General features: G+C 45.0%; 1 protein-coding gene across 10 annotated transcripts in view; it reads left to right on the forward strand.

The window, feature by feature from the left end:
- Positions 1 to 14,140, forward strand: part of ANO1 (anoctamin 1) — a 1,209,699-nt gene that overhangs the window by 746,718 nt on the left and 448,841 nt on the right. The window contains exon 1 of one of the 10 annotated variants that reach the window (XM_068260047.1): positions 13,807 to 13,948. The exons of the other annotated variants lie outside the window; for them this stretch is intronic. The gene's annotated coding sequence lies outside the window, so the exon portion shown is untranslated. Of the gene's footprint in view, positions 1 to 13,806; positions 13,949 to 14,140 lie in introns of those variants that run through there. 10 annotated transcript variants of the gene reach the window in all.

Genomic DNA, 14,140 nt, shown 5'->3' on the forward strand with positions numbered 1-14,140 from the left:
CCATCATGCTCCAAGCCTGGAAACCTTCAAACATACTATCAATACACATCAATGCAGACAAGTCTATAATTTGCTATACGTAGAATTGGAGGCTCACTGCCTCATCCACTAACCCCTTTGTCTCCTCCCCTAATGTCTCCAACCATCTACCCTCTAGATTGTCAGCCTGCAAGGGCAGGGGCCTCCTCCTAGTGTTTCTTATTCTGCTGTAATGTATCATATGATCATGCACCAGTATTAAGGAAATCTCAAACACACATCAACAATGTCTGTAGTTGTGCTTATGACGCTGAATGTCCTGAGTGTACAACGTTTTGAATGTGTCATGTATTTATGCTCCCCACTATTTTTTTGTACTACAGAAGATGTTGACGCTATGTAAATAAAAATTAATAATACTAAAAAGGGGGGGGGTTGAAAGGAAGCCTGATTGGGGGGGGGGGGGGCACGTCCGCCGCACTAACACGCAGGATGGCTGATTAAGCAGCTCCGCATTATCCCTTATCTAAAAGCGGCTTAACAGCAACCAATCGAGACGGGACCCCCGCTAATCATGTCTGAAATCCCGATGGACACGGAGCTCAACAAGAAGCGGAAGATGGGACAAGCAAAACCCCAAAAGAATCCAGAAATCTTTGCCAGAATGCAGGCCAGAGCGAACAACAAAGATGGCAACAGCCCCAGAGTGCAGCTGAATCCTACACCACAGCAGACCACGCTTACGGTTAGAGGAGGAATGGAACCTCCCTCCACACCACAGACACCGCTTTCTCCTCCGAGTGAGCCCTCTGCAGAAGCGTCATCCCTGCCTCCTGCAGCCCATTAAAATTGAAGCAAAGGCTCTCACCTCAAGAAGAAGAGGTAGGCCTTGATACCATGCCGGCTCCTTCCCTCTCTGTTCACGGTGTAGCTCTCGAGCTATTTCCAGCGACAGAACAAGCCCTAAGTGACTCAATCTTATATTTCTACCTAAATTAATGTTCAGCGCTGCGTAATATGTTGGCGCTTTATAAATACAATAAATAATAATAATGAAAGAGCTCCTGATGTCTCTGAAAGCATCCTTGACTTCCGAAATAGCTGCAGTGACTAATCATCTGCAGCAATCTGTTAGCCTTCTTGGTGATAGGATATCAACAGTAGAGAACAGCGTAGCAGCATTAACCACTGAGCATAACAAAGCAGTGGATTACATGGAAGAGACCCAGAGTGATATTAATTGGCTGAAAATGAAGACTGCTGATCTAGAAGACAGAAATCGCAGGTCAAATCTGAACTTTAGAGGCATAGACGAGACAATCCAACAATCTCAACTTAAAAAAAATATGTCCTGCAGCTGATTCACTCCGCTATGCCACATCTTACTGACATAGAACTTTCTACTGAAAGAATTCACAGACTTCCCAAACCATCCCATCTCCCAGCCAGCATTCCCAGAGGTGTGATTTGCACATTTATTTTCAATCCTACCAAAGAAAATATATTGTTTTATCTCAAACAAAATATCTCTCTTCCTGAACCGTATAAAGGTATCACTCTCTACTCAGCTCTGTCTCAGGCTACACTTGCTAAACATAAGTCCTTAATACCCATCACCAAAGCCTTACGTGATAACAACATCCCATATCGTTGGGGATTCCCTACCAAGTTAATATTCAACAACAATGGGAATCTCTCTACAATTCTATCTACTGAAGATGGCACCAAACTCCTGGCTTCATGGAATCTGAAATTGGCAGAGGTCAACCACGCACCAAGAAAAAGGGCACCCGCTGCAAAAGTCCCACATGATTGGCAAGCAGTTTCTTAAAGGGGTACTGTTGGTCTCCAGATGAGTGTGAGAATCTGCTCAGCTGCCTGTGCAGGCAGGCAGCTTTTTGACCATTGTTTAGGTTAGCATGCTGCAGGACTCTGGAAAGAAGAGCTTCTGTCAGTTTTGCAGCTTGTGCTTGCAGAGGAATTTGCATACGTTGTCATGCAAATTGCCTGGCCACATTCATTGGAGGCGTGTACTATAAGTACTATGTGTTTCCCACAATGCTTGGCTGGTCATAAGGATTCCTTCCTGTGAAACACTCCTAGAGGAGTGTCAGCCTTACTCTTTGTTTGAAGATCAGCTTAGAGTAATCCCTGGAAACTGCACTGGGCATGTTTCCTTACTGCAGTTAGGATTGCTTATCTGTTTTGTTTGTTTGTTGCGATTGTCCTGTCCCAGCGGTGGTCGACAGGAAATCGTTTTGTGTGTCTGGGTGCTAACCGGAACAGCGGTTGTTACTGGTAGCCCCTTCTGATCTGTACCTGGATCGCACTAGCATCCTGCGCTAGTGCTGTGGATCCTTCTGTTCTGTCTTCCTGGATCGCACTCGCCTTGCGCTAGTGCTGTGGATCCTTCTGGTCTGCTACTCTGTTCTGTCTGCCTGGATCGCACTCGCTTTGCGCTAGTGCTGTGGATTCTTCTGTTCTGCCTTCCTGGATCGCACTCGCCTTGCGCTAGTGCTGTGGATCCTTCTGGTCTGCTACTCTGTTCTGTCTTCCTGGATCTCGCTAGCCACTTTCGCTAGTGCTGTGGATCCTATCTCTCGCGTGTCCCTGTTTTCGTGTGTCTGCCTTGTCTGCTACGAACGCTTGCTGGAGGCTCGGTGAGGTAACCGTTAAGCAAGCGTTTGCGTCCTCTGTTTCATGTTTGTCTGTCGATGGTTAGTTAGGCGTGCTTGTCTCTTTTGTGCTTATCACGTGGAGACCGCGCATAACCGCGTGCACTGTTGCGAATGAGTGCGGTGTTCGCGGTTAGCTAGCGTTTGTTATTTTCCGTATCTCCTCATTGTATGATTTGCTGTGCCTTTGCTACTCTCGTGCTCCGCCTTGCTGTAGCCTTGTGTCACGTCTGGCGATAGCACCTCTCACGATCGCGTTCCTACTTCTTATCTGCTGTGGTGTGAGCACCGTCGCGGGTTGACGACTAGTTTGGTGCACACACATACAACCTGTCCCTTTGCTCGTTCTCATTCGCAATCGCTTCTCTTGCGATTGCGTTCTGCGCTTCGTACAATTCCTGTCTGGCATTTGTGGAGGTACAGAGGATTGGTTCCTCTGCACTCCACAACGCCATCTGCCGACAGGAATTTCCCTCTACGGGTGCGTAGCACCTTTTGCTGGGTTCCTGCAATTATACGCTTGTGGAGGATTTCCGCCGTATCAGCGCACGTGTTGTGCGCTGATCACGGAGGAAGTTCCACAATCGTTACAATGAGATTTTGTTATCCTCTGATGGCAATTCCTTCATCCTAGAGTTTGAGGGTCTGCCTCTTTCCCCCCACTGGGGTTTTACTACCTTTACATCTGACTCTTCTTTGTTACTTAACTACAATTTGTCAAACACTGACCCTCCCTGTGCTTTTACTCACAGATGTTCCTCTTAAATTGGGTCTGGCTCCTACCCACCCCTCCTATGAGTTGTTCAATATGCAGTATGCTTTGATCCGGTCCACAAGCAAACTCTTCAGTGTTCCTCACAATCTCTTTCACCCACCATTTAGAAAATGCTGATATGCACCTCACTGAATGTGAAAGGTCTAAACATTCCAGTTAAAAGACACTCACTATGGAAAGAAGTAGACCGCCACAAATCTGATATCCTGTTTGTACAAGAAACCCACTTCCAAGAAGGGAGAATACCCCCATGCCACAATCCTAAATACCCCCTGATCGTCCTCAATAACTCTCTGAAGAAGAAATGTAGAATTATGCTAGCCTTCCACAAAGATCTTGATATCACAATCACACAGGAAGAAAGAGACACTCATGGGCACTATATACTTGTCCGATGCCTAATAAATGGATCTCAATATACCTTACTTAATATCTATGCTCCTAACAATGGACCATTAAAATTCCTTAAAATACTAACCAAAGTAGTAGCTTCAAAACCCCCAGGATTGATAATTGGAGGAGACTTCAACATGATTTATGACCACAAACTAGATTCCTCCAGCCATTCCAGAAACTCCTCAAAGGCATTGCCCACCTTAATAGCTAAACTAGATCTGTACGATCCCTGGACAGCAACCCATGGAGGAGAGGAGAAAGACTACAAATTCTACTCCCATGTACATGGAACATATACTAGGATAGACTTTTTCCTAGTGGACAGATACTCTTTACAAAGAGTCACAAACTCCACAATTGGCAATATAACGTGGTCAGACCACGCTTCCATCTGCATCACAGTAGATAAATCCCCCAAAAAAATTCAAGACCCCCATGGCAACTTAACTTTTGACTATTATTTTCTGAAGCAAACAAAAAAATAATGGCTGACCAAATCAAAGAATATTTCTTGCTAAATGAAACGGGAGAAGTTGGAGAGACCTCTCTCTGGCTAGCTCACAAAGCGGTAATCAGAGGCACATCAATCAAAGTTGGGGCACAGGCCCAAAAAATTAAAGAGGAGGAAATTAATCTTCTACTCACTTCTTTCCAAAAACTAGAAAGATCCCACCAACAAAATCCCACTCCAGAAGATGCACGCTCCTTGTTTAATCTAAGACAAAAGCTGAAATCCACATTGGCGGCGGAATATGACTTCCGTTTAAGAGGTAGAAAACTGAGAGCCCAATCTAGTGTAATAGGTATTGGAAGGTGGGAAAAGTATTGTGAAACTTAAGTATTATACTTACATATTATACAAACGTAAGTTCCATTTAGCAAGACTTAAATTGTCCCACTATCAGGAGGGATAGCCTTTTGGTATCGGCCTATAATGGACTCTATAGGCTCCACTCTTCATAAATACCTCAGAGTTTGGGAATACGACTTGCAAAGCCCAATAACGACTACAGAGGTAGATAAAGCTCTTTTAGATATAAAGATATATTCTAAGTGTGCCACTCATATAGAAACAGTTAAAAAGATCATATTCAAATGGTACTATACCCCAGTAAAATTGTCTAAATGTACTCCACACATGTCCCCAGAATGTTGGAGACAATGTTCTCACTCAGGTACCTTATTACACCTAATATGGGAATGCCCTGCAATAAGGCCCTTCTGGGAAGACGTAGAAAATCTCATCATGAGGATAGGAGCAGGGCCGTGCAGAGGATTCTCAAGGGGGGGTGCTCAAATTTGAAAAAGGGGCCCTAATCGATAAATTGTGCTAAATTGTGTATGTAATACCCCTTCTCCAGAAAGCACTAGGCAGTCTTAACCCCACCACCACCACACACACACACACACATACACACACACACACCTTTATAGAAGTATCAGGCAGACTTTGTGTCTTCTTCCAACCAACTTCTTTGGTGCCACCACCCTCAAATCAGCAGTCATTGGTGCGCACTATTAGAGTGGGCACAGTGGAGCCTGATGTAGGCATGGATTCACCTTTCATTACTGGGACCTCTGTCCCTCTAGATCAGCACCCAAGCTTCTTTTCAGGCAAAGAAGCAGTGGTTGCCAATATGCAGTGGTTGCTAAGCATTAGTAGATGCAAAACTGCAGTAAGTGCCAAGGTGCAGTGGGTGCCCAGATGCAGTGGGTGGTAAGACGCAAAGGTCCAGTTTGTGCTAAGTTGCAGTGGGTGCCGATGTGCCAAAGTACAGTGTGTGTCAAGCTGCTTTGGGTACCAAGGTCCAGTTTGTATTGGGTGTTTATTTGCAGTGGATGCTATGCAGTATTGGGTGCTGAATGAGTAGCAGAAGGCGATAAACAATAGTGGGTGCCATGTGAGTGCTAATTGGTACAGGGAGCCATGTGAGTGTTGGACATGAGTGAGCAGGGAGTGCCATGTGTGGTCTGGATGTGTACCATGGGAGAGAACTGAGTCTCATATGGGTTCAGACCAAGGGTGGGTACTGGTTGCTATTTGAGTGCTGGCCATGGATGGGTACTAGGTGCATATAATGGCTTTGGAACTTTGTGCTGTGTGAGTACTATGCCATGTGGGTGTTGATTATGGGGGTTATAGGGTGTCATGTGGGTCTTAGGTGCAAATGCTGAGTGCCAAGTGGGTACTGGGAGCGAGTACATGGTAACATCTGGGTAATGGGTGCTGGTTAGTGGGGTATTTGTTGTCATGTGAGTGCTAAATGCAGAAGCTGGGTGCCATGTGGGTTCTGGGTGCTGCACAGGGTGTCATGTGCATTCTGGCTGTATGGGTTGGTGTCAAGCATCATGTAGGTGTTGATTGCAGTTACTCAAGCCCTTGTGAGTTCTGGGTGCAAGTGCTAGATGTCATATGTGAGTGTTTGGTGTTTGTACCGGGCACCAAGTGGAGGCTTAGTGCAACTGGAACTACTGCAGATGAAACATGTGGGTGTTGGGTGCAGGTACATTGGTGCGAATACTTGGTGCATTGTCTGCACTAGGTGCTAGCTATGGGTGGGCATTGTGTGTCATGTGGATTCTGAGTGCATGTACTTTGGGTGCTAGTACTGGTTTATGTGAGTTCAGATAATGTGCAAGTACTGTGCCAAGTGGGTGTGAGTACTGGGTGCCAGCTATAGGGTGAATGATGCAAGTACTAAGTGCCATATGGAGGTCGGATATAAGTATTGGGTGAAAGTTGCTTGGTGCAAGTACTGGGTGCTTGCTATAGTGGGGGTTACTGGTTGAGTGTAATGTGGCTGCTGAATATTGGTGGGATTGTGGTGGGTGCAGGGAGTGGGAGGTCACTGTGGGTACTGCTATGAATGGCATAGTTGCTGCTAGGGGAGGTAGAGGTCAGTGTGGTTGCTGGGGGAGGTAGAGGTCAGTGTGGGTGCTGGAGGAAAGGTAGGTCACTGTGGGTTCTGTGGAAGGAAGAGGTCAGTATGAGTGCTGGAGGAAGGGGAGGTCACTGTGGGTGCTGGGAGAGGTCATTGTAGTTATTGGAGGAGGGAGTAGTTGTGGATGCTGGGTGTTGGGAGAGATCAGTGTGGGCGCTGCTTTTGGGATGGGAGGTCCCTGTAAGTGCTGCAGGGGACAGGAGGGTAGCCTCTGGGGGAGGGAAAGATCACTGTGGGTGCTGGGGGAAGGATAGGTCAGTGTGGGTGCTGGGGTAGGCAGGATCACTGCTAGATTTGGGGAAGGAGAGGTGATTATGGGTGGTAGGTGAAGGGAGAGGTCACTGTGGGAGGGAGAGGTCACTGTGGGTGCTGGTGGAGGGAGAGGTCACTGTGGGTGCTAGGTGCAGGGAGAGGTCACTGTGGGTGCTAGGTGGAGGGAGAGGTCACTGTGGGTGCTAGGTGGAGGGAGAGGTCACTGTGGGTGCTAGGTGGAGGGAGAGGTCACTGTGGGTGCTGGTGGAGGGAGAGGTCACTGTGGGTGCTAGGTGGATGGAGAGGTCACTGTGGGAGGGAGAGGTCACTGTGGGAGGGAGAGGTCACTGTGGGTGCTAGGTGCAGGGAGAGGTCACTGTGGGTGCTAGGTGGAGGGAGAGGTCACTGTGGGTGCTAGGTGGAGGGAGAGGTCACTGTGGGTGCTGGGGAAGGAGAAGTCACTGTGGGTGCTAGGTGGATGGAGAGGTCCCTGTGGGTGAGGGAGAAGTCACTATGGGTGCTGGGGGAGGTAGAGGTCAGTATGGGTCCTAGGTGGAAGGTGAGGTGAGTATGCCACACTAGGATTCCTATCCAGGCCTCTTCACCTGAAAGTGCCCCAGGCGGAGCTTCTCGCGGGTGGGCGGGGCTTACCGCGGTAGGGGGCGGGGCTTATTGTGCGCGATCAGAGGGGCCTTTTTGCTGATTTTAAAAAGGGGGGGTGCCTGGGCACCCAGAGCACCCCCCTCTGCACGTGCCTGGATAGGAGGAGGGAGAAGGAAAATCCCTCCTAAACTAACATTATTCTCTATAGGAATTGAAAGATCCCCTCCCAATCTAAGGCTAGTGGTATCACACATTCTATGCATATCACTGTACCTAATCCTGTCCAATTGGAGACAAACAGATAGACCTTGCATCAGCCAACTAATACCTTTGTTAAAATGTAACCTACAAATGAAGAAACAGTTCGACTCTGCAATGATAAAAATACTCACCTAGACAAATGGTCCTTTGACTGGGACACCTTATTATAATTGAATACAATTTAATATAACTTACTACTTTCTAATACATGACCACCTTGAGAAATAGAGCATGCAAACTTGAATTTCCAGTATGGAAAACTGGACTAATAGATCCTCCATTCCTAAGAAACAGTATCTACAGATTATGATTATATTATCACCAGAATAACAAAGCTAGTTCATTACTAGCAAAAATTATTCAACACAGACTGGCTAAAATGAAAATCTAAAAACTCACCCATCCATTCACTAAGAAATCCGTCACAAACCCCCAAGACATAGCATATGCCTTCAGTGATTATTTTTTGGCGCTATATAATCTCAATGAGAACTCTGCTACACCACAGCCTACCCCCAAACTAATTCAACCTACCCGCCATATCAGATAGCCAATCTTCCACTCTAAATGGGGCAATCACGATTTCAGAAGTACTTAGCACAATCTCCAAATCTAAATCCAATAAAGCACCTGGCCCTGATGGCCTCTCAAATGAATATTACAAAACATTCGCCCCAATCCTGGCACCCCAATTTTCTTCCCGATTCAACCACTTTATTAAAACAGGAAGTATCCCAGAAGAATGTACTAGAGCCATAATTACTGTTATACCCAAACCTGGAAAAGACCAGACAAGTACCTCCAACTTCCACCCCATATTGCTACTAAATTGTGATTTAAAGTTCTATGCTAAGATCTTAGCCAATAGACTGTTCAGGATCTTACCATCTCTTATCAAACTGGATCAGATGGGATTTACTAAGGGCCGTCAAGCTGCAGATGGGACAAGAAGAAGAATCAACCTTCTCCACTCTGTGAAAACCTGTCGAAGGCCTTCTCTCCTCCTAGCTTTGGATGCAGAGAAGGCCTTCAACAGGGTCCACTGGGGTTTCCTGAGTGATGTCATGCATACATTTGGGATACAAGGATCTTTTCACCAAGCAGTCATGGCCCCATACAAAACCCCATCTGCTTCAGTCAACGTCTCGGGTTTTATGTCCAAACAATTTACGATTTACGACTCTAGCAGAATCTATTAGAAGTAACTCCCAAATAGTAGGTATTCCAATGGGCTCCCTCTGCCCAAAAATAAGTCTCTTTGCAGATGATGTGTTACCATCTGTCACAGACCCTCTGACCTCACTACAACACATCAAGGATACATTAGCAGAATTTTCAAAGGCCTCCTTATATAAAGTCAATGAATTCAAATCCTCCCTCCTGGGTATCAACATTTCTAAAGTCATAATATCTGAAATGTCAACAAATTACCCCTTTCCTTGGGCTAACAAATGTATTAGTTACTTAAGTATCCACATCCCAGCTGATATGTACAACACTAACTTTCCCAACCTATTAACTGAAATGAAAAAGGATCTATCACATGTAACTCCCTTTGAGTTCTCTATCTCGGGAAAAATAGTGGCATATAAAATGGCCATATTTCCAAAAATACTATACTATTTTAGGACCCTACCTATCAATATCCCCTTATATTTTTTTTTAAAGAATTGAATAAAGCAGTTGCCCAATTTCTCTGGAAGGGAAAAAAAACACAGACTCTCTTTCTCATCTCTGACTGCAAGCCCCAAAAAAGGGGGATTTGGTCTTCCCAACCCTCTATTCTACTACCACGCATCCTTGTTAGACATGTCACAATATTGGGGGAACAGGGCCCCAGAGAAATACTGGGTTAAATTAGAGGAAACTCACGTAAAGGGGTCTTTACTAGAGTTATTGCACCTTTCCTGGGCCAACCTACCTATTAAGATAAGTCAACATCCAACAATAACCCCAACCTTAAACACCTGGAATCTGGTAAACAAAATCCAACCCCAAAATTAGAACAAAGTCACAATAAACCTCCCCCTAACAGCGTTACAGCTGACTATCCCGAACTTACTCTTAGACAACTGAATTAAAGTGGGAATTACCCACATAAAGGATATCATGGAAGGTACTTCTCTTAAATCATTTGATTACCTAAAAGGGAAATACAAGCTCACTGTTAAAGACTTCTACACATACTACCAAATCACCCACCTAATATCTTCCCACCGTATGCATACAACGGATATTCCTCAGAAGATCTGGGACTTTGCTTTTTCCTATAAAGAGAATCCTAAAGGAGGAATCACCTTTTGCTTTGATTATATCAATAACTCTTCCTACTCCCCAATTTCCAATTACCTTAAAACCTGGGAACATGACCTACAACAACCCTTATCTACTCTAGAAGTTAACAAAGCCTTATCTAATCTGAAAAAATACTGAAACTAGAAAAAAAAATCTTACTTAACCCCCTTGGCGGTATGAAAAATACCGCCAGGGGGCAGCGCAGCAGTTTTTTTTTAAATTATTTTTTTTTTAAATCATGTAGCGAGCCGAGGGCTCGCTACATGATAGCCGCTGCTCAGCGGCATCCCCCCAGCCCCGCCGATCGCCTCCGGCGATAGGCGATCAGGAAATCCCGTTCAAAGAACGGGATTTCCTGGAGGGCTTCCCCCGTCGCCATGGCGTCATTGGGAGACCCGATCCACCCCTCGGCGCTGCCTGGCACTGATTGGCCAGGCAGCGCTCGGGGTCTGGGGGGGGCGCCGCACCGGATAGCGGCGATCGGGCGCGCGGCGATCGGGGTGCTGGCGCAGCTAGCAAAGTGCTAGCTGCGTCCAGCAAAAAAAAAATTAAGTAAATCGGCCCAGCAGGGCCTGAGCGGCTACCTCCGGCGGCTTACCCCGTGTCACACACGGGGTTACCGCTAAGGAGGTTAAAGAGAATCTGTATTGTTAAAATCACACAAAAGTAAACATACCAGTGCGTTAGGGGACATCTCCTATTACCCTCTGTCACAATTCCGCTGCTCCCCGCCGCATTAAAAGTGGTTAAAAACAGTTTTAAAAAGTTTGTTTATAAACAAACAAAATGGCCACCAAAACAGGAAGTAGGTTGATGTACAGTATGTCCACACATAGAAAATACATCCATACATAAGCAGGCTGTATACAGCCTTCCTTTTGAATCTCAAGAGATCATTTGTGTGTTTCTTTCCCCCTGCATCTCTCATGCACTGAAGTTTCAGGCTGCTCTTTTCTTCCTGCAAACAGCTTTGCCCTTGTCTGTAATTCTTCAGTATGTGAAAGCCCAGCCAGCTCAGAGGAGGATTTATCCAGCTTGTAAAAGATAAGAGAGAAGAGAGAAGCTGCTCTAATCTAAATAACACACAGGCAGTGTGCATAGAGGGGCCTGGAAGGGGGAGTTCATAGCAGAACCACAACACTGAAGAACTTGGCAGCCTTCCAGACACAGGCTGACAAGTCTGACAAGAGAGAGATAAGTTGATTTATTACAGAGATGGTGATAGTAGAACGTGCTGCAGTAAGCCAGAGCACATTAGAATAGCTTTTGGAACTTGTAGGATGATAAAAAACAGGATGCAATTTTTGTTACGGAGTCTCTTTAAATGGTATTTTACCCCTCGAATTTTAGCTCGAATGTCTTGACAAAATTCCTCTGATTGCTGGAGAGAATGTCTAATTACTGGCACATTGCTACATGTATTATGGGAATGCCCCAAAATAGTCCCCTTTTGGGATATCATTTTCAAAATCATTTCCAAAATGGTAAGCTATGAGGTTCCTCCCTCAACTCTACTATCATTATTTCTTGTTGGCTTAGACAAATTTCCACCTCATCTCAGATTAGGTATAACCATTTAATATGTGCAGCAAGGCACCTACAATAATAGGTAATGCCTTCAATTATCCAAGTAACTAACTTGGTAGTTTTTAATCTAAAAATGGAGCACCTAGCCAAAGCCAGAAATAACCAAAATGTATGGCAACACAAATAGTCTTTTGACTGGGCCACAATAATTTCTACTCTCCATTTATAGATCCAATGCATGAGGAATAATTACTAACCCATTCACAGCTATAGAACAACTTAGCCCATTTCCCTCCCAGCCTTCTTCCTACTCCCCATCTGATAGACAGATCTAATTTGAGAGCAATGCCAGATCTGCTGGAAATATTCTCAAGATTGAGATCTGGTCCTTGCCCTCACTTATAAGCTCTCTCATCATTTACATCCTTCCTTTAAGGGTATTCACCACCTTGCCAGAGATTTTGCTGCAAGGAACTTCACCCTTGTAGTAGGGATGATTTGGTCATCCTTAAAGCGGATCCGAGATGAAAAACTAACTATAACAAGTAACTTGTCTAAATATCTTATCTAACGTTTAGATAGTTTACACAGCAAATCTAGCTGCAAACAGCTTTAATAGAATATGATTATTTCTTCCTGTGATACAATGACAGCAGCCATGTTGTTTGTAAACATTACACAGAGGCAAGCTTATCTGTATCTTGAGCACTCAAGAAACCTAATCCCGTCTCCTCCCTCCTTCCCTCTGCCTCTGAAATCAATGGCTAGTAACACCTCCCCCTCCTCCTGCCCAGACTGAGCTCCCATGAGCCCTTGCTACTGCCTTGGCTCTCTGAAAACCTGTGGGCGTGGCTTTTTTAGTTTATAGGAAATTAGAGTATTAAAACAAAAACAAAAAAAGTATTGGGCTTGAGGAATGCCCTATAAACAATAGGAAAGGAACACAATTATGCAATGAGTAAAAGTTTGCCTCGGATCCACCTTAAGGTTTCTCTCTTATTTGTTGTTTAATACAGTTACTAGTTATAATTCTGAATAGACATTCTACTGTATTGTATTTGTTACTTTCTCTCTTTCAGTTTCATTACTAGTGATAAGCACTGTACAGATAATGAACAATATACTTGTTTTGCTTGTGTACTTTGACAACTTTCAATAAAAATTATTGAAGGAAAAAAAAAACAAAAAAAAACCTGATTGATAGTCTTCTCGACGGGCTGGGGCACACCAGAGCGGTTCTGGAGCGGTTTTTAAAACGCTTGCAGGGGGAAAACCGCTTGGCTAATGAAAGTGAATGGGATGGTGCACACCAGAGCGGCTCGTTTTTTCCACAAACGCAAACTCGGGGGCTGCAGCTTTTTTTAGATTTCTGAGGCGTTTCCGCCTCAATGTTAAGTATAGGAAAGTGGAAAACCGCTCTGAAAAACACAAGATCAGAGCGGTTTTCCAGGCGTTTTTGTTACAGAAGCTGTTCGGTAACAGTTTTACTGCAACATTATATGTAATCTGCTGCACAAAAACGCTCCAAAAAAACGCTAGGCATGTTTACAAAACGTCTCTAAACATGCCTAGAATTGCTCTGAAATCTGCTTCAAAAATCTCTAGCGTTTTGAGGAGCTGCTAGAGGTTTTGGTGTGCACTGGGCCTAATACCCATTCACCCCACCGCTGCTTGCTGAGACCCTCTTCTACTTCCTGGCCACACCCTCATCCCTGAACGAGCCTGGCTTAACTGTACAGCCTGTGTCTGCAGAGTAACACAAAGCCACTCCTACACGGAGGGAAACGCATGGCCCAGCAGCTACTGTGTAGGCGTGGTCAGTACTTGTGTCTTTGCAGTGCTGCCGCGCTTGTACATGGATGGGAACATGGCCAGCAGAACATATTAAGCAAGCTCTTGTTGAATATGTTTGTAGGGTCGCAGCGCTGGATCAATGTGGTTGAGGAGGATGGGGGAAGCCTCTAGATTATTCAGACTATTATTCAGACCCTCCTCTGAGGTAAGTATCTAACGTTGATTTTTTTTTTTTTCTCTCACGGGTACTCTTTAAAACGTAATATGGCTCAGGTCATAATGTAACAATGTGTTTTTTTCCTCCAAGATCATATCTGAAATGGCAAAGTTGGGCCTATGGAGCTGCCAGGTCTGTCCCAGAGATGAAGCGGAGACAATCCTGGAGGAGGACTGAATACATCTGTGGTCACATGATGCTAAAGCGACCGCTCAAGATGAGAACGCAGAAGGTGAATGCATGTCTTTATAGGAACCGGGGGGGGGGGGGGGGGGAGCGCAGCAACCAATCATAGTGCAGAATATTCCACCTATCACATCACAGCACAACAGGTCATATTCCCTGAGCAATGCTGAACATTGTTAAAGGGGCACTATGGCAAAAAATTGTAAAATTTAAAATATGTACAAACATATACAAATAA

The sequence above is a fragment of the Hyperolius riggenbachi genome, chromosome 11 (genome assembly GCF_040937935.1).
Source record: "Hyperolius riggenbachi isolate aHypRig1 chromosome 11, aHypRig1.pri, whole genome shotgun sequence".
Classification (NCBI taxonomy): domain Eukaryota; kingdom Metazoa; phylum Chordata; class Amphibia; order Anura; family Hyperoliidae; genus Hyperolius; species Hyperolius riggenbachi.